General features: G+C 42.7%; 1 protein-coding gene across 6 annotated transcripts in view; it reads right to left on the bottom strand.

Moving 5' to 3' along the window:
- pard3aa (par-3 family cell polarity regulator alpha, a) overlaps nucleotides 1-18624 on the bottom strand; it is an 871753-nt gene that overhangs the window by 236049 nt on the left and 617080 nt on the right. The gene's annotated exons all lie outside the window — the stretch shown is intronic.

The following is an 18624-nucleotide window of genomic DNA, read 5'->3' on the forward strand; positions in this document are numbered from 1 at the left end:
GCTGCATTATAATCAAAATTACAAATACCTTCAAAAGATGCAAACATTTCACATTTCAATCCTCTCTTGCAGCAGGTTTCAGATGTTATAAAATCCCATGTCCAAGTTGCTGATCAGAATAAATATTACCAGTTTTAACTCTGAATCCCATTTGTTCACATAAATAAAGAAAATATGTTTTCTTTCACTGAATGAATTCATAATTACCTTGCTCAGCTGGATAACATGAATGTATTAATGAAAGGAAAGGTCTGGACCACTCTTTTTGATCTTAGCTGCACTACTAGGAGAGCTATGCAAAAGCAGCAGGACACCATTCCACCGGATAAGACAGAGAAGAACAAGCAAGCTAATAAGTGGTGAGCTTGTGGGTAGGTTGTGAGGGGGTGCGGGGCACAGAAGTGAAGTTGAGCACCCAAGCCAAGCTATTGCCATATTCCCTCCTAGTAGCACTAGATCAATAGCAGCACTACCAGGCATCCAGAACAAAGTTGTTTGCACCATGAAAGTTTGTGGGGGGGGGGGGGGCACGCAACAGGAAGAGGATTAATCAGAAAGCAATTACTGACTGGATATACTATAGAGGCATTTTTCTTTTACAAGGAGGAGACAGGCCTCATACATCTTAAGAATTAAGGAAGAGAATAAACTCTGTTACCTGCAGACCACAGTATTTTTAGAACATATAATAATTTTAAAACATGTTATTAAAATTTCGCAACTCAAAAGGTGAGCTTTTCTAAGCCCCATAATGGCAGGGATGGCAAAACACGGCATCACATGGCTGAGTAAAACATACCACCATACGCAAATGTGTTGACTCAAACCTGCTCCACCATTCAATAGAATATTGGCTGACAGAACATAGAACAATACGCACAGTACAGGCCATTCAACCCTTGATGTTGTGCTGACCTACTCTAAGATCAAACTAACCTACATACCCTTAATTTTACTATCATCCATGTACCCATCCAAGAGTCGCTTAAATCTCCCTAATGTATCTGACTCTACTACCACTGCTGGCAGTGCATTCCACACACCCACACTCTGTAATAAAGAACCTACCTCTGTTATCTCCCCTATACTTTCCTCAAAGTTATGGCCCCTCGTGATAGCCATTTCTGCCCTGGGAAATGGGATTCTGGCTATCTGCTCTACCTCTGCCTCTCATCATCATGTACAGCTCTATCAAGTCACCTCTCATATTTCTTTGCTCCAATGAGAAATGCCCTAGCACTCTCAACCTTTCTTCATAAGACAAGCCCTCCAGTCCACACAGCATCCTGGTAAATCTCCTCAGCACCCTCTCTAAAGCTTCCACATCCTTGCCATAATAAGGTGCGCAGAACCAAACACAACATTGCAAACTCAAACTCCCTGCTAATGAAAGCCAAGACACCATACGCATTCTTAACAACCCCATCAACTTGGGTGGCAGCTTTGAGGGAATCTACGGACCCCAAGATCCCTCTATTCCTCCCCACTGCCAAATATCCTGCCTTTAACCCTGTAATCTGCATTTAAGTTTGACCTTCCAAAATGAATCACTTCGCACTTTTCCAGGTTGAACTCCATCTGCCACTTTTCAGCCCAGTTTTGCATCCTATCAATGTCCCGTTGCAACCTACATCAGCACTCTACGCTATCCACAACTCCACCAACCATTGTGTCATCTGCAAACTTACTAACACACACTTCCACTTCCCCACCCAAGTCACTTATAAAAATCACAAAAAGCCGAGGTCCCAGAACAGGTCCCTTGGAACACCACTGGTCACCATGCTCCAGGCTGAACACTTTCCATCTACTACCACCCTCTGTCTTCTATGGACTTCACTGGATAGGCTTACGGATGAGAAATGAATAAGTGTAAGTTAGACGGACTTCAGATTTGTTTCACAGGGTGGTGCAACATCAGGGGCGAAGGGCCTGTACTGCGCTGTAATGTTCTATGTTCTAGATTCCCTGATCAGTGGAAACAAGCTCTCAGCATTTACCTTTCACAGTGTTTTATGTTTCAATGAGATCACATATTCATTCTTCTCAACTGCAAAATAATATAGGCCCAATTTACTAAGTTTCTCATCTTAAAGGAACTCTTATTCTTATGGACCAAGTTATTGAAATTTGCTGCACCACTTACTTTCTCTTTCATGGGAGGTGGGTGTCACTATTGAGACCAGCACTTGTTGCACATCCTTAATTTCACTTGAACTGAATAACTAGTTAGACTATTTCATTGGGCATTCTGGAGGTGAATGTAGGCAAGACCGAGTAAGAAAGGCAGTCCTTCCCTCCAGATATTAGTGAACCAGATGGTTTTTCATGACGATTGATGTCTTTAATGGCTACCATCATGCGACAAGTTTTAAACAGAAGATTTATTCATTCAATTTAAATTCCACCAGCTGTTGTGGTGAGATGTGAAACATTGTCCCACGGGCATGGCTATTCACAATACACATCAATCTTGAGCAGGGAATGATGACATGAAACTGGGCGTGAGTTTGAAGAGTGTGAAAGATGTCCAGAGTAATTCAGGGTGATTTGGACAAGTTAAGAGAGCAGGAAAACACATTACAGATGCAGTATAATGTGGGCAAATGTGAAGTTGTCCACTTCAGTTGAAACAACACGAGGGTGGAGTAGGATTTAGATAGTGATAGATTGGGAAAGGTTGATGCACAAAGAGACATGGTGTTCTTGGGCATCAATTATTAAATGCAAGCCTTCCAGCTGCTGCAAGCAGTTAAGAACAAATACTCACTCAGAGAATGGTGCATCAGTGAAATTCTCCATCACAGAAAGCTGTGGGGACCAATTCATTGGATATAGTTGAGCAAGAGTCAAGGGGTATGGGGAGAGGACAAAAGCATCATGTTCAGACAGAAGATCGGCCATGATCACGTTGAACGATGGGATGGGCTCAATGGCCCGAATGGCCTAGTCCTACTTCTATGTCTGCTTCAGCTTAGGCCACTAAATTACAAGTCTTATGGCATTACCACTCAGCCAGCATCTTCCCTTCAATGCATATACATCATTTCTTAATAATGAAGCCCAAAAATGTACACAGTACTCACTATGTGCTCTCACCAAAGCTCTGTACCACTGGAACTGGACTTCTTTATTCTTATACTCCAATTCCCTTTCAATAAAGAATAATATACCATTTGCCAACCCAACTGCTTGCTGAACTTGCACAATATCAACTTATGGTATTCATACAAGTACATCCTTTACATGCCTCACACTTCTCAAAACAAAAATCTATGCTACTGCGTTTTAAACCAAAATGAAAAACTATACATTCTCCCGCTTTCCCCATTGAACTCCATCTGCTATCGTGTTGCCCATTCACTTAACTCATCTGTATCTTATTGCAGACTATGTGTTCTCTCCACAAAAGAATCCTATTAAGAGACGTCCTAGTGAGTCCCAGCTCAGGATTGCTTTAAGGTTAACATGCAGGTTCAGTTGGCAGTTAGGAAGGCACATGCAATGTTTACATTCATTTCAAGAAGGCTAGAATACAAAAGCAGGGATGTACTGTTGAAGCTGTATAAGGCTCTGATCAAACAATTTCTGGAATTTTGTGAGCAGTTTTGTACCTGAATCTAAGAAAATATGTGCTTGCCTTGGAAGGGATTCAGAGGACATTTATGAAAATGATGGCGGGGGTGCCAGGCTTGTCATATATGAGAAGTGGTTGAGGACTCTGGGTCTGAATTCAATGGAGTTTAGAGGACAGGGTGCATCTCATTCGGAGAATGTGAGGACTGTAGATGTTGGATATTAGAGTAGAGAGTGTGGTGTTGTAAATGCACAGCAGGTCAGGCAGCATCTGAGGAACAGGAGAATTGATGTTTCGGGCATAAGCCCTTCATCAGGAATGAGACTTGTGGGCCAAGAAGCTGAGAGATAAATGGGAGGGGATGGGGCTGGGGGAGAAGGTAGTGGGGAATGTGATAGGTAGATGAAAGTGGGTGTGGGGAGTTGATAGGTTGGAGAGGAGGATGGAGCAGATGGATAGAAGGATGGAGCAGATGGATAGATCAATAAGGCATGTAGAGTTGGAGGCTTGGGACTGGGATAAGGTGGAAGGAAGGGAAATGAGGAAACTGGTGAAATCCACATTGATCGTATCGGGTTGGAGGATCCCAAGGTGGAATATGAGGAGTTCTTCCTCCAGGTGTCTAATAGCAAGTGTTTGGCGACGTAGGTGGCCCAGGACCTGCATGTCCTTGATGGCCTGGGAGAGGGAGTTGAAGTGTTCAGCCACGGGCGCTGGGGGTAGTTGGTGTGGGTGTCGCAGAGGTGCTCTCTGAAATGATCCACAAGTTGGCATCCTGTCTCCCATATCTGGAGGAGACTACATCGGATGCAACGGATACAGTAGATGATGTATGGCTGCACAGGCAAATTTCTGTTGGATTAGAAGGATCATTTGGGCCTTGGACAGAGGTGAGGGGGTAGGTGTGGGTACAAGCTTTGTGCTTCTTGCATGGGCAGGGTAAGGTGCCGAAAGTGGGGTGTGGGCTTGTGGGGAGCGTGAATCTCGCAAGGGAGTCATGGAGGGAATGGTCTCTCCGAAACGCAGACAGGGGTGGGGAGGGAAATATATCTGTAATGGGGTCTATTTGTAGATGGCGGAAGTGGTGGAGGATGATGCGGTGTACCCAGAGGTTGGTGAGGGCAAGTTGAGAACCAGGGGGGTTCTGTCCTTGTTGTGAATGGAGGGGTGGGGTCCAAGGACGGAGGTGCCAGAAGTGGAGATGCGTTGGAGGGAATCGTCGACCACCTGGAAGGGAAATTGCAGTCTTTGAAGGAGGCGGCCATCTGGGACATTCTATGATGGAACTGGTCCTCCTGGGAGCAGATGTGGCGGAGGCAGAGTAATTGGGAATAAGGGCACGTCATTAAAATTTACAAACTACTGAGAGGTCTGGATACAGCGAACATGGAGATGATGTTCCCACTAGTAAGAGAGACTGGAACCATAGGGCACAGCCTCAGAGTGAAGAGATTATCCTTTAAAACTGAGATGGGGAGGAACCTGTTTAGTCAAAGGGTGGTAAAATCTGTGGAGTGCGTTGCCATAGAAGGCTGTAGAGACTGAGTCATTGAGTGCATTTAAGACAGAGATTAATAGGTTCTTGATTAATTCGGGGATAAAAGGTTATGGAGAGAAGGCAGGAGAATGGGATTGAGAAACATCTGACATGATCAAATGACAGAGCATCCTCAATGGGTTGAATAGACTAATATTCTGCTCCTATATCTCAGGGGAGGCAAGCAACAAATCTAGATACACCACTGAGATCACTAACATGGAGCTTAAATAGCTGAAGCATCAGCACTGATGCTTTGGCACTTCACCAGTCATAAACTGAAAACTTGAAAATACCTTGTTTGCCTCCATTGTATCTTTTAACCAATTCTCTGTCCATTATAGCATATTATGCCACTTCGATGAGGCCTTGGTGTTTTATTTTATCAAATGCCTAATGGAAACTGAGGTACATCAGATCTGTATTAGGTTCCTCTTTACCTAACCTCGTATATATATTCTCATAATAATCCTAATGAATTTGTCCAACAGAAAATCCCTTTTGTAAAACTATGGTGGCTTGTTTTAATCAGATCTTACTTTTCTAAGGGGACTGCTCAGGCTTCCCAAGAAGACTGCCTCAGGCAGTCTGTCAAGCTTCAGAACTTCATTACTTCCCTAAAACTGACATAATCCTCCCACCTTTCATTACACAAATATATTGAAAAGAATTGTGGTTAATTTTACAAATTATCTGTGGTTGCACTTCACCTCAACAAATTGCTACTTTCTTATATATAAAAGAGAAAGTCAAACACCATGAATTTTAAAAACAACGAACAAAAGGAAATCTTGAACTGTACCGAGTTGTTTTCAATCATTTCGGGTTAAACACTCAAAATCAACCATTTTCAAAAGACCGCAAAGCTATGCTCACCCTGTCTTGTGGGTTTTGCTAAATCAGAATGTGCTATTTGAAGTCTTTAGTAAACAGTACCACAACATGAAAATGAGAGAGGGAATTCTATTTGACAGTAGCAAACATCATTCTTGCTTGGCAAAAAAGAAGTGTGTTTAAAAAAATGTTCTCACCAAATTATGCAATTAAATTCAACAGGAAAATTATGGTACCAGAGGAGAAGGCGATCAAATCATTTATTTTTATCTGTCTTACTGTGCAACTTCAAAATAACAAATGACCTATCCAATTAATGTCTCCAGAGAACCAATTTCTCTCTTTCCTCCCACCAAATAAGCATGATTAAATATAAAGATTCACTCAAAATGAAACTTTGTAACAAAATATAAATCTGGTCTTACTTTGGTTGCACTCCTTCTTTGAAAACATCAAATGACTTCAATCTCATTTCCTCACCAAACATCTTCTACCTTTACCTGCAAGCTTACAAAGGAGATTCATTTTTGGGCAATTCGCGGATTCTGCCCCAGTTTTGAAGCACAAGATTCATACCACCTCAGGGGAATGCAACACGTCATGGAGAATATCTTCTTCCATGGACAAGTTTGAATCTGTGTTCTCCCCTGCTGTGTGAAGATTGATTGCCTGTAATAAGCTGGTAGTATTCTGAATAAAACCCCAGTCTACCTGCTTAATACATAATACATCAAAAAAAAGGTGGCGGTTGATTTACACGCTTCTGAAAACATTTGATTTGATTCAAAGACATCGCACTTGTAAATTGGCTACTTCTCATCAGATCACAACCTAACTTGACTTCTCTTTTAACTGTTGTAGTATCAATTTTCCATCACACTTGAAGAGGTTTTGTACTGTGATCGTCAATACCATTAAACAGCATCTGGTGTGGCTCAGGAGCCTGACTCTGGCATGGTAGTGTCTGCAGAGCAAGATGGTTGGCTGAGAACGCACACAGTTTACTCGCTCTTTGTTCTCTGGACGTTCTACTTGGCCAGCTGAGCTTTTTGTTTCTACTCATCTCTTCTAATGCTGTTCACAATGTCAGTCTCACAAAGTCAGTCGTCAGCAACTGTCTTGCAGTTGTCAACGGCAGTGCCCATCACCTTCACTCAAGTATGCCCTTGCAGCAAAGGTCGAGGCGTCTAGGAGGTTGCGACCAGTTCATCATATCAATGATATTTAGGTAACTGACCATGTGCATCCAATACATCTGGTTGTGCCAGTGGTGACATTATTGCCTTAGCAATGAGGAGAAATTGCTAATTGGCAGATGGAAATATTGTAGCTGACAGCAGCACAGAGAAGAATAAACTAAAGAGTTCCAGAACTTTCAATGAGTTCTGATGTCACCTCACCATAGCTATGTTCATCCAAGTATTTCTTCAAGATTACACAATGTTTAGCACCGTTCATTACTCCTCAGGTCCTGAAGTAATCCATGTCCAAATGCAACAGAAATTGGACAACATCCAGGCTTGGGGTGAGAAGTGGCAAGTTGCATTCTTGCCACATATTTGCAATGAATACCTCCAGCAGGACAGAATCTAACCATTGCCCCTTGACATTCAATGACATTACTAATGCTGCAACCCTGATCAACATAGTGAGGTTTACCATTGATCAGAAACTGAACTGGGTTAGCCATATAAACACTGTGGCTACAAAAGCAGGTCAGAGGGGAGGAAGTCAAGAGCAAGTAACTAACTTTGATTGCCCAAAACATGTCCACATCTACAAGACACAAGTCAACAGTGTAGTGGAGTATTGCTCGTTTGCCTGGGAGAATGAAGTTTCAAATAATATGTTAAAGGAAAACAAATTTGATTGCAAGACGTCTATCTCAACAAACAGGAGATGAATGTTTCTCCAGAAAGTGCAGCTTTAATTTCCAGACATAACTGGAGCAGCATGGGAACAGGTCATGATTTCTGCCCTCTCTGCCACAGAAATCCTTCGTATCTTAAAAGGAGTAAAAATCTGGAAAGCCAATTTAAGTATCTTGTGAAACAGTCTTCTACTTGAATTTTCTTTCCAACATATGCCCAAGTAATGATCTCAGATGAAATAAAAATAGCTATTAGCAATTTTAACAACTCTACAATTATTTCATGAAATAACTTCCCTTCTGGAATGTCATCTAAGGACGGTGGTGTTCGGTGCATACTTGGGAACGTGACAGGAAACAGTATCTGAACCCTGGGAGTTACAAACACATCACCTCCGCACAATGTGAGGAAATGTGCTCCTGTCCAGGAGCGATTTTGAAGTGGAACAGTCTGCATATTCCTGGCATTTCACATGAATCTATTTTCTGACACTAAAAGGGAGATGTGTTATTCCATGGAGTCACATTAAGTAGCTGCAAGGGGGAAATAAATGCCACAACATTCAGTTGCATGCCAACATCACCTTGGTGCCAAGGGAATCTAAGCATCTGCGAATCCCAAGCTTTGTGTCAAGTCAAGTTTCTCAAATTTTCCCCATCCCATAGTGACAATTTGATTTGCATGAAGGGGAAACAATGGATGATGGATAAAATAATGAGTAATTCTGCTTTAAAATGGTAACAAAGGTAATAGCGTATTTGTCTCAAGATATAATTGAAAAGTCCACAGTCACAGACTTCTCCTTGCTCTGAGTTAGCAATAAACAAATATGACTGAATAAAATTATTTTAAGTCCATGTTACAGACATTTCCATTGCTTAATTTAGAAATAGATACAAATTACAGCTTCATTACCCCTGCTCCAGAGCACAGTCACTTTTTAATTATTATCCAAGGTTTTGTTTGATGCAAGTTGTGCCCATAACATAAATACCCCCACAGCTGGAATACCAGTTTGCATCTCTTGGCTTTTCCCCATATTCAGAGATAATATAATTAAATGGAAAATAAGAGACTTTCCCTCTTCATAGGAGGTTCCAAACAGTGCAGAGGGAAAAGGGTTCACCCTTGAAGATGAAAGACGACATGGGGTGAGCCGTTAGCAAACTATATGGGACCTTCTGCTTCATAAATAAAAATGGTATTCAGTAAACAACAGTAAAGCAATGCTGAACTTCTAGAAAGCTCTGTTTAGATCACAGAGAGCATTGTGTTTAGTTATCATAATTTAGGATGGATGAGGACATTTTGGGAGAGTATAAAAGGAGACTTAGCAGAATATTTCCAGGAATGTGGCATGTTGGCTACAGAATTAGGTGAGAATATTTGGGTTTTTTTCCTTGGAGGCATGGAGTTTAAAAGGAAATTTGGTAAGGTATGGATACTGAGGGAAATATGTTTACAGACATATGGGACTGGTGCGGGGGGAGGGACTTACAAGAAAGAAATAGGTCGATTTCTAAACACTAAAGACCTCAAGGGGTATGGGAGATAGCAGGAGAATGGACTTTTGAGAAGAATAGCCATGATCATACTGAATGACAAAGCAGACTCGATGGACTAAATAATCTACTGCTCAAATTTGCTATGTTCTTATGACTGCTTGAATTTCTCTAGAATGCTGTTACGGACTTGATGAGCTGAATGGCATAATGACCGGGCGACCCTAAATAATTATCACCTCAATATCTAGCCTACTCAGCTCTAACCTGCTGTAGCCCTAAAACCCTTTGAATTCTCTATTCTTGTTCTATTTTGTGCCTCTCACTCACCTCCATTTTTCTTAACTTCATAATTAGCTATAATACTGATGTTGTTGTGAGAACAGGATTTCTGCTTTGAAATAAAAAATCATCAAGGGTTGCATTCTAATCCTGATGCACACTGGAGAGCTATCTGCATCATAGAAATTGCTGGATGTATTCAGAATGCTGCTTGCAGAGTTACTTCTCGTGATGGTCAGCTCCAGCTGCTGACAATGACAAAGTCACCAACATTGAGGTCCTTGAAATGGCCAATGCCACTCATTATTAAGCTCACAACGACTGTTGGCTTGGGAACATTCATCAGTTGAGTGATGACAATATACTCCAAGACGTTTTGTGTGGTAAACTGGTAAATGGGCCGCAGTCATCCGCATGCCCAAAACTCCACGACCAGGATACTTGCAAGCATGATTTGAAAGTGGTGGACATTAATGGTGACAGTTGGTGAGGGCTGTGACCTTTGGAGGCAACTGCGTGGAGAAACATTCATAGAGGCAAGTAGAAATGGAACGTTCCAATGGTGGAGTGGACAGCCCAGAGAAAACAAAGGCCATCAAATTGTCCACCACCTCATCCCACTGTCTTCCGCTGCAGCAAATTATAGTACTTAGGCAGAAACAAGAAGGGTGAAGTGAGCAAAGCCTTTTTTACTCAGCAAGTAGAGAGGGTATGGAATGCACCACCTAGAAGTGTGGTGGAGGCAGCTTTAATTGAGGCATTCAAGGGGGAGTTGGACAATTATTTGGATAAAATTAATGTGCAGGAGAACGGCAGTCGATAACAATGCTTTTTAATGAGCTGGCACAGACAAGATGGGCTGAATGGCTTCTTTTTACACCACAAACAAACTTGTGAAATACAGCAGGGACATCTGTGGCAGATTACGGCTCCTGAACCACACCAGGCGATGCTTAAGCACGAGTTGACTACCATGGCACAAACCACCACCTTAGAAGACAGAAAGGTATCACTAATCATATTTTAGTAGGACAAATGCAGAGAATGCTGGAGAAACACAGCAGATCTGGCAGCACCTGTGGAGGAAACTGAGTTGACATGTCAAGTCCAGTCTAACTCTCGTTAGAATGTCTGTTTTACTAGTATCCATACAGAGAGGAATTTTCGAAAATGGTTGTTTCCCACATGTATTCAAACTATTTGAGGTGACTCGCCAAATAACTTGAATTACGGTGTGGCTTCTCTTTAAGTGAACACACTTCCAGGGAATGGACATAAGGAAATCAGAGGATATTTCCCTTAGACAAAGGCAATTCCTTCTGCTACAGCATAATTGTGTTTACAACATCAAGCGGTTCCAGCATAGAAACTAATCACTTACTAAAATTTGCAGTGTATGGGATTCACAATGTAAATCTAACATTGATCATCAGCTGATGATAAAATATTGAGAAAATGATTTCTCACACCATAGAGAAAGCTATATTTCGAGAGTCACCTTCTCCCTGGATGACCGGAAAAATAATAATAATAATAATAATAATACATGAGCTATTTGCTAAAACTAATTTAAAAAAGGAAAAGCCTGCACATTTTTGGCAAAAAATTCCAGTGTGGTTGTGAAAACATTCATAAATTTATTGATGTGGGATTGCTGGAGGAATATACTGTTTCATGGAGCATCTCCCACACACATCTGAAGGGCAGCACTTTTAAATAGGTCATTGGACTACTGTCATAGAACACACATAAACTGAGTATGCAAGTATCTACAAATGTGAAAAATGAGATTGTGATCATGAACTCCCTCACCCTTTCCATCAATCCTTAATTTTCTGTTGTGAAACAATATGATCCTTTCACTCTTAGTCATGCCTCAGGCCACAAATGAATGCGCATCCATAAAAACAGTACACTTTGTAAAGTCATCTTAATATGACGTAAGATTTTTCCAAACCCAAACAACTGGATGCTTGTTTTGAATTACACAAAAGCACACTATTCCTAATCTGTGGTAAATACCAGGGGAAAATCTTAATGAAGAACTGTCCCCTCATTATCCAGCGATTTCCACTGGACAGTGAATATAGCAATACGATCATGTTCTGCAGAGATACCATCTCCTACTTCCTCACACCCAATGGATAAACAAAGGCTGTGGGCCCAACAACATTCCAGCATTAGGGAAGAGTTGTAATTCCAAACTTACCATTCCCCTAGCCAAGCTGTTCCAGTCCTACTGGAACACTGGCATTTAACCAACAATGTTAAAAATTTCCCAGGTATGCCTAGTACACAACAAGGTGGTCAAACCCAACTCAGCCAGTTACGATCCCATTGGTCTACTCTCAATCATCAGTGAAGTGATGGACGGTGTCATCGACAATGCTATCAAGCAGCATTAACCTGCTTAGTGACACCCAGTTTGGGTTCCATCAGGGTCACTCAACTCCTGACCTCATGTTCAAACATAGATAAAAGAGCTGAATTGGAGATGAGGTGAGAATGACGGCCTTGACATCAAAGCCACATTTTATTGGGTATGGCATCAAGAAGTAAAACTGTAATCAATGAAAATTGGGGGAAAAACTTTCCAATGGTTGGAGCATACCTAGCACAAGGGATGATGGTTGTGACTGTTCGACATCAGTCATCTCAGCTCCTAGACATTTCAGTAGGACTTCCTCAGGGTAATGTTCAAGGCCCAACCATTTCCAGCTGCTTCATCAATGACCTTCCCTCCATCATAAGGTGAGAAGTGGGGATGTTTGCTGATGATTGCACAATGTTCAGTATTGGCGACTCCTCAGATACTGAAGCCTTCCATCAAATGCAACAAGATCTGGACAATATCCAGACTTAGACTGACAACTTGCAAAGTAACATTCACGCCATACAAATGTCAGGCTGTGACCATTTCCATTAAGAAACAACCTTACCATCATCCCTTGCTATTCAATGGTGTTACTATTACTGAATCCCCCACTATCAGCATCCTGATGGTTACTATTAACCAGACATAAAACTGGAGTGGATTAGTGGTGCTGGAAGAGCACAGCAGTTCAGGCAGCATCCGATTTCGAAGCTACTTGGATGCTGCCTGAACTGCTGTGCTCTTCCAGCACCACTAATCCAGAATCTGGTTTCCAGCATCTGCAGTCATTGTTTTCACCTTGTTGATAAAACTGGAATGGCCAAATAAATACAGTAGTAACAAGAGCAGGTTAAAGGCTAGGTATAATGCAACAAATAACTCACCTACTGACTCCCCAAAGTCTGTCCCTCAACTACACAGCACAAATCGGCATACTCTCCATTTACCTTGATGGGTGCAGCTCCAACAAGGCTCAAAAAGCTTGACACCATCCAGAAATGAACAGCCCATTTGATTGTCTGTGGTGGAGGTAATGCATGTAATGCCAATCAGGAGCAACAACGTGCACCATCTTGAAGATGAACTGCAGAAATTTAAAGATCCTGAAACAGCACCTTCCAAACCCATGACCACTTCCATCTCGCAAGATAAGAGATCTATGGGAACACCACAACCAGCAAGTTCCCCTCAATGCTACTTCCTATCCCAACTTGGAAATAGATCGCCATTCCTTCATTGTTGCTGTGTCAAAACCCTGGAACTCCCTCCCTAACAGCATTGAGAGTCTCCTCACAGCACAAGGACTGCAGTTCTTCAAGAAGGCAGCTCATCTCCATCTTCTCAAGGACAACTAGGAATCGGCTACAAATGCTGACTCAGCCAGTGGCAATCATATCCCATGAGTGAATTAAAATATGAAAATTCATCGAGCAACATCTGCTGCTTCTAGAAAACAGTTCAGACCTACTACCTCCTTTTGCGTGGAAGTGTTTCCTAATTTCATTTCCTAAAGGTCTGGCTTTAAATGTTGATACAAAATGCACACCTCCCTCTACCAGCAGCTCGAGACACCCCAGCCATCGGAATATTTTCTGCCAACTCTGTTACAGAGAATTAATTGCATTAATATTTGCAAAATAAACAATATTATTTGAGGAACAAGGCAGCTTAGAGTAGATACTCCAGTCGAAAAGTTTGCACTTGTGCAGACACCATGAGTTAAATGGTCTCCTGCTGGGCTGTAATTCTTTGGCTCCAGGTGATTTTGTAAACTGGACTCCTGCACATAGAAGCAGTTTACTTCACTGATACCCTGCACAGTGAGAAGTGGTTCTAGCTAAATTGGGTCCGCTTTAGGAGCCTTTAATATTCACAATAGGGCACCAAGGGAACATTATAAAAATGAAGGCCCTGACTTCCAAACAGCACTCTTCTCACTTACTATCTATCAGTCTAACATAGCTAACTCTGTAGCTGACTGGATGCCTTAAGAAACAATTGCAAACACCTTTCACATTATGTTGTACGCTAGACAGCAGATCACTAGACGCCTACTGTCAACGTTGCACAAGTAACTGAAAAAGGACTCCTTCTCCCTTGCTGTGTAATGTGGAACATATTAATCAGCAAAATAAACCATGGTACAACCTATCTGCTGCTTTAGAGGGGCACGTAAAATCTTTTCATTTTACATAATGATGCATTTGCCTAACTACTTTGTTCCACAGGTTTCTTTTGTTCCTCTCTTACAAAGTGTAAGGTGTGTTAATTTGTCTTCCTATCACTACGTGTCAATTCTGTCACTTCTTTTAATGAATTACTGCACAAGCTATTCATTATAATACATTGTACAAGTTAGCTGAGAAGCTAGAAACATTCGCCACTGTGTAGATATTTAAAATACTTCATTGCCTGTATAAATTGTCTTCTTCCAGCCCTGTAGCCTGAAGACAAGACTGGAATATTTCCTGCTGCCAGAGATAATCAGCAACTACTTCAGCAGTAAATACAGGGAACAGTATCAACTGAAATGGTGACTTCCTAATCTGTTCCAAAAACTTATCCCAGAAATTTCCTTCAAATGTCTTGTTATAATTTGAATATCCAGTCATCTAAATCATAACTACTTAGAGCATGTTTTAATATTTTTTATATATATATATAAAAATTGCAACAAGCATGACAATTAATAACTGGTACTACATTAGGAGATCTGTCATTTAATCACTTTTCTGACATCTTAGATTATAAAAGTAAAGCTGTTTGCTAATCTTTGTTGAATGTGGAAATGAAATTATAACCTTCTAAAGTAGTTATAGTCATATAGCACCAATGTCAAACAGAAACAACATTTGATCCATTCAGTCTATGCATATATAGTAATCCTTGTGTATTTCTAATTGTTCTGAATCTCAACAGGTCTGGCAGCATCTGTGAAGAGAAATCAAAGTCAACGTTTAAGATCTGGTGACCCCTGCCTCAGAACTGATAGTAGTTAGGAAAGTATCACCTTATATGCAGTAAATAGAAAAGGAGGGGGGGGGGGGGGGGGGGGGGGGAAGTAACGATAGGTAGGGACAGAGCCCGAAGGTGGAGAAGAATAGTTGGATGATAATAGAGTTGATAATAATCTGGCCAGGAGGATGAATAGTTGTTAATGGAGCCTGTTAGGGGCTGCAATAGGCAGTGTGAGATGACAGACTGTATGATATCAAAGCCTGGTGGGTGGGTGTGTGTGTGTGATAGGGGGCGAGGACATGGGGGAGTTCAGGCCCTAAAATTATTGAACTCTATATTGAGTCTGGTGGGCTGCAGGGTCCCCAAGTGGAAACTTAGGTGTTGTTTCTGCAGCTTATGCTGAGCTTTGCTGGAACACTGCAGCAAGCCTGAAACAGAGATATTGAACAGGGAACAGGGTGATGTGTTAAAGTAACAGGCAACAGGAAGCTCAGGGTCTTTTTTGCAGGCAGGATGTAGGTGTTCTGCAAAACAGTTACCTAGTCTTCGCTTCGTTCCCCCAATGTAGAGGAGACCAAACTGTGAGCAGTGAATGCAGTAGCGTAGATTGTGTGAAGTGCAGGTAAAGCGCTGCTTCACCTGGATGGTATGGTTGGCCCTTGGATACTGAGGAGGGAGTTGGTTAATAGGCAGGTGTGACACCTTCAGCAGTTGTAGGGGATGGTGCCGTCGGGTGGTGTGTATGTGTCTGTCTCTCTCTTTTCTTTTGGGTGGGGAGACTGTTGGGAGTTAAGGAAGAGTACACCGGGGTGTCCTGGAGGAAATGGTCCCTGCGGAAGGCAGACAAGGGAGGGGAGGGTATTATGAGTCTAGTGGTCACACCTCGCTTGAGGTAGCGGAAATGGTGGCCGATGATCTTCTCGATGTGGATGCTGGTAGGATGGTTAGCAAGGACAAGCGGAACACTGTTGTGGGAGGAAAGAGGGGGTAAGGGTGGAAGTGTGGGAAGTGGGTCGGATGCAGTTGAGGGCCCTGTTGTCAAAGGTGCTGGGGAATCCTCAGTTGAGGAAGATGATTGACATTTTGAACAGAGAAAATTTACAGCCCAGCAACAGGCCCTTCAGCCCTCCAAGCCTGAGCAAATCCAAATCCACTGTCTAAACCTATTGCCTAACCCCGAAGAATCTGTATCCCTCTGCTCCCCAAATGAATCTATCGTTCTGCCTCTACTCAACTGAAGAAAATGTGAGGAGTTAACAGAGAAGTTGTTGAGGGCGAGGAACAAGCAGAGGGTGATGGTGGCGAGTCGGGACAGTTCAGGCCTTTGCTTCAGAAAGAAGCAAAGAGTCCCCAGACCTCCTGTTGGGGGACGGATGTGTAAAGGGATTGCACATACATGGTAAAAAGGTGGCGGCTGGAGCCTACAAACTGGAAATTCTGAAACTGGTGCAAAGCATCAGAGGAATCACAGATGGGCATGGGCAGGGGAGAAAGGGGAGAAAGGGGAGAAAAAGGGGAGAAAAGACTGAGTCAAGTTTAGAAGAGAGGAGTTCTGTTTGACAGGGGTAGGTTGAAACAATAAGTCTGCCTGGGTAATTCTGTTCATCAACTTTCTGAAGGAGATAAAGACAGGCTGTGCAGGGCTGGGTGGACTATCAGCTTCTGTGGGGGAGAAGGGGAGCACCAGATGAAATAAGGTCAGTGACTGTAGTTAATACAATGGTTTGATGTGCCATGGTGGGCTCATGGTCCAGGGCACGTTAGGAGGTGGTTTCTGAAAGCTGGCACTCAGTCTCGGCAATGCAGAGGTCGGTATGCCAGACTACTACAGCACCACCCTTATCGACAGGCATAATAACAAAGTCAAGGTTGGATGTAAGCACATGGAGTGAAGTAGGTTCAGAGGGAGATAGGTTGGATTGGGTGAGGGGACAGAGAAATTAGATTAGATTAGATTATTTACAGTATGGAAACAGGCCCTTCGGCACAACAAGTCCACACCGCCCTGCCGAAGCGCAACCCACTCATACCCCTACATCTACCCCTTACCTAACACTACGGGCAATTTAGCATGGCCAATTCACCTGACCTGCACATCTTTGGACTGTGGGAGGAAACCGGAGCAACCAGAGGAAACCCACGCAGACACGGGGAGAGTGTGCAAACTCCACACAGTCAGTCGCCTGAGGCGGGAATTGAACCCGGGTCTCTGGTGCTGTGAGGCAGCAGTGCTAACCACTGTGCCACCGTGCCGCCCAAATGGAGGCAACCAACGTCATGTTGACAGTTCTCGATGAACAGATTGAGTACAGGTAAAAGGCCAAACGGAGGGGTCCAGGTGGAGGGAGTGTATTGGAGTTGGGCGAAGGGGTCGGTGGGAGGGGGAAGAGGATACTTGTCCAAAGAAATGGGCCGAGAGGCAAAGATTTTGGAAGAAGAGTCCGACATCATGTGGGGTGCAGAGGGATAAAACGGAGAGCTTTGCTGAATACAAAATATTCAGCATTGGAGTGTGAGCTGTTAGCCACGATCAGTCTCCATTGACAGCTATTCACCCTCCCAGCCAGATCATTATTGATTCGTTTGTCTGTCCAACTGTTTTTCTCTCCCTTTGGGCTCTGTCCCCAACTATCGTTTACTCCTTACTCCCTGCCTCCATTCTGTCATCTGCATATAATTCTGCATGAGGAATTCCTCATGAAGGGCTTATGCCCAAAACATCGACTCTCCTGCTCCTCAGAAACTGCCTGACCTGCTGTGCTTTTCCAGTGCCATACTTTTCGACTCTGACTCTCCAGCACCTGCAGTCCTCACTTTCCCTAGAATTTACTCGGTTAAGGGCTGACTTGATCAAAAGCTCCAAGATATTGACAGGAAGCAAGTGCAATAAACAATATTCATTGGTTACAGATTCTAGAACAAAGGGGAACAGTCTAAGAATTAGGGCCAGATCATTCAGGAGAGGGGTTAGGAAGTACTTCACACACAAAAGGTGGTAGAGGTTTGGAACTCTCTTTTACAAATGGCAGTTGATGCTAGATGCATTGCTAATTTTAAATCTGAGATGGATAAAGTTTTGTTAAGGTGAGGTAACAAGTGATATGGGCCATAGGCAGGTATATGGAGATAAGTGACAGATCAGTCACGAATAGTGGAACAGACTTGAGGGGCTCACTGGCTTACACCTGTTCCAATCCTACTACGTAATACATCATTCCTTTAAGTTATAGTTACAGTAGAAAACACCCAGCCACTCTTTGACCGTTCCTGATGACAGAGAATTGGAATAATTGGAGGTAGGGTGAAAACTAAATTATTAAAATTGCAGAAACAGGAATGGACAGTTCAAGTAATAGAGGGCACACAAACTGAACACTAAAGGAGACTGACATAGTGCTCTACAGAGAGCTGGAAAGGATGACGTGGGCTAAATGGTCACTGTGCTATTGACTATATGGCTTTCCTAGTCCTTAAACTCCCTCCCCTGGACTGTGTACTTTGAACTCTGACATTTTGCTTCCTTCACTCCCACTGACAATTACACAGTTAGCCTGTTTAGGCCTCAACCAGTGCAATTCCTTTCCTAAAACCCTCTATCACTCCATCACTTCCTCCTCTTTCAAATCTATTCATCTGTGACCAAGCTTTCATGAACCACTCTAGGTGATTACCAACTGATTACCCTAATA

Source organism: Chiloscyllium punctatum, chromosome 8, assembly GCF_047496795.1.
Source record: "Chiloscyllium punctatum isolate Juve2018m chromosome 8, sChiPun1.3, whole genome shotgun sequence".
NCBI classification, from domain to species: domain Eukaryota; kingdom Metazoa; phylum Chordata; class Chondrichthyes; order Orectolobiformes; family Hemiscylliidae; genus Chiloscyllium; species Chiloscyllium punctatum.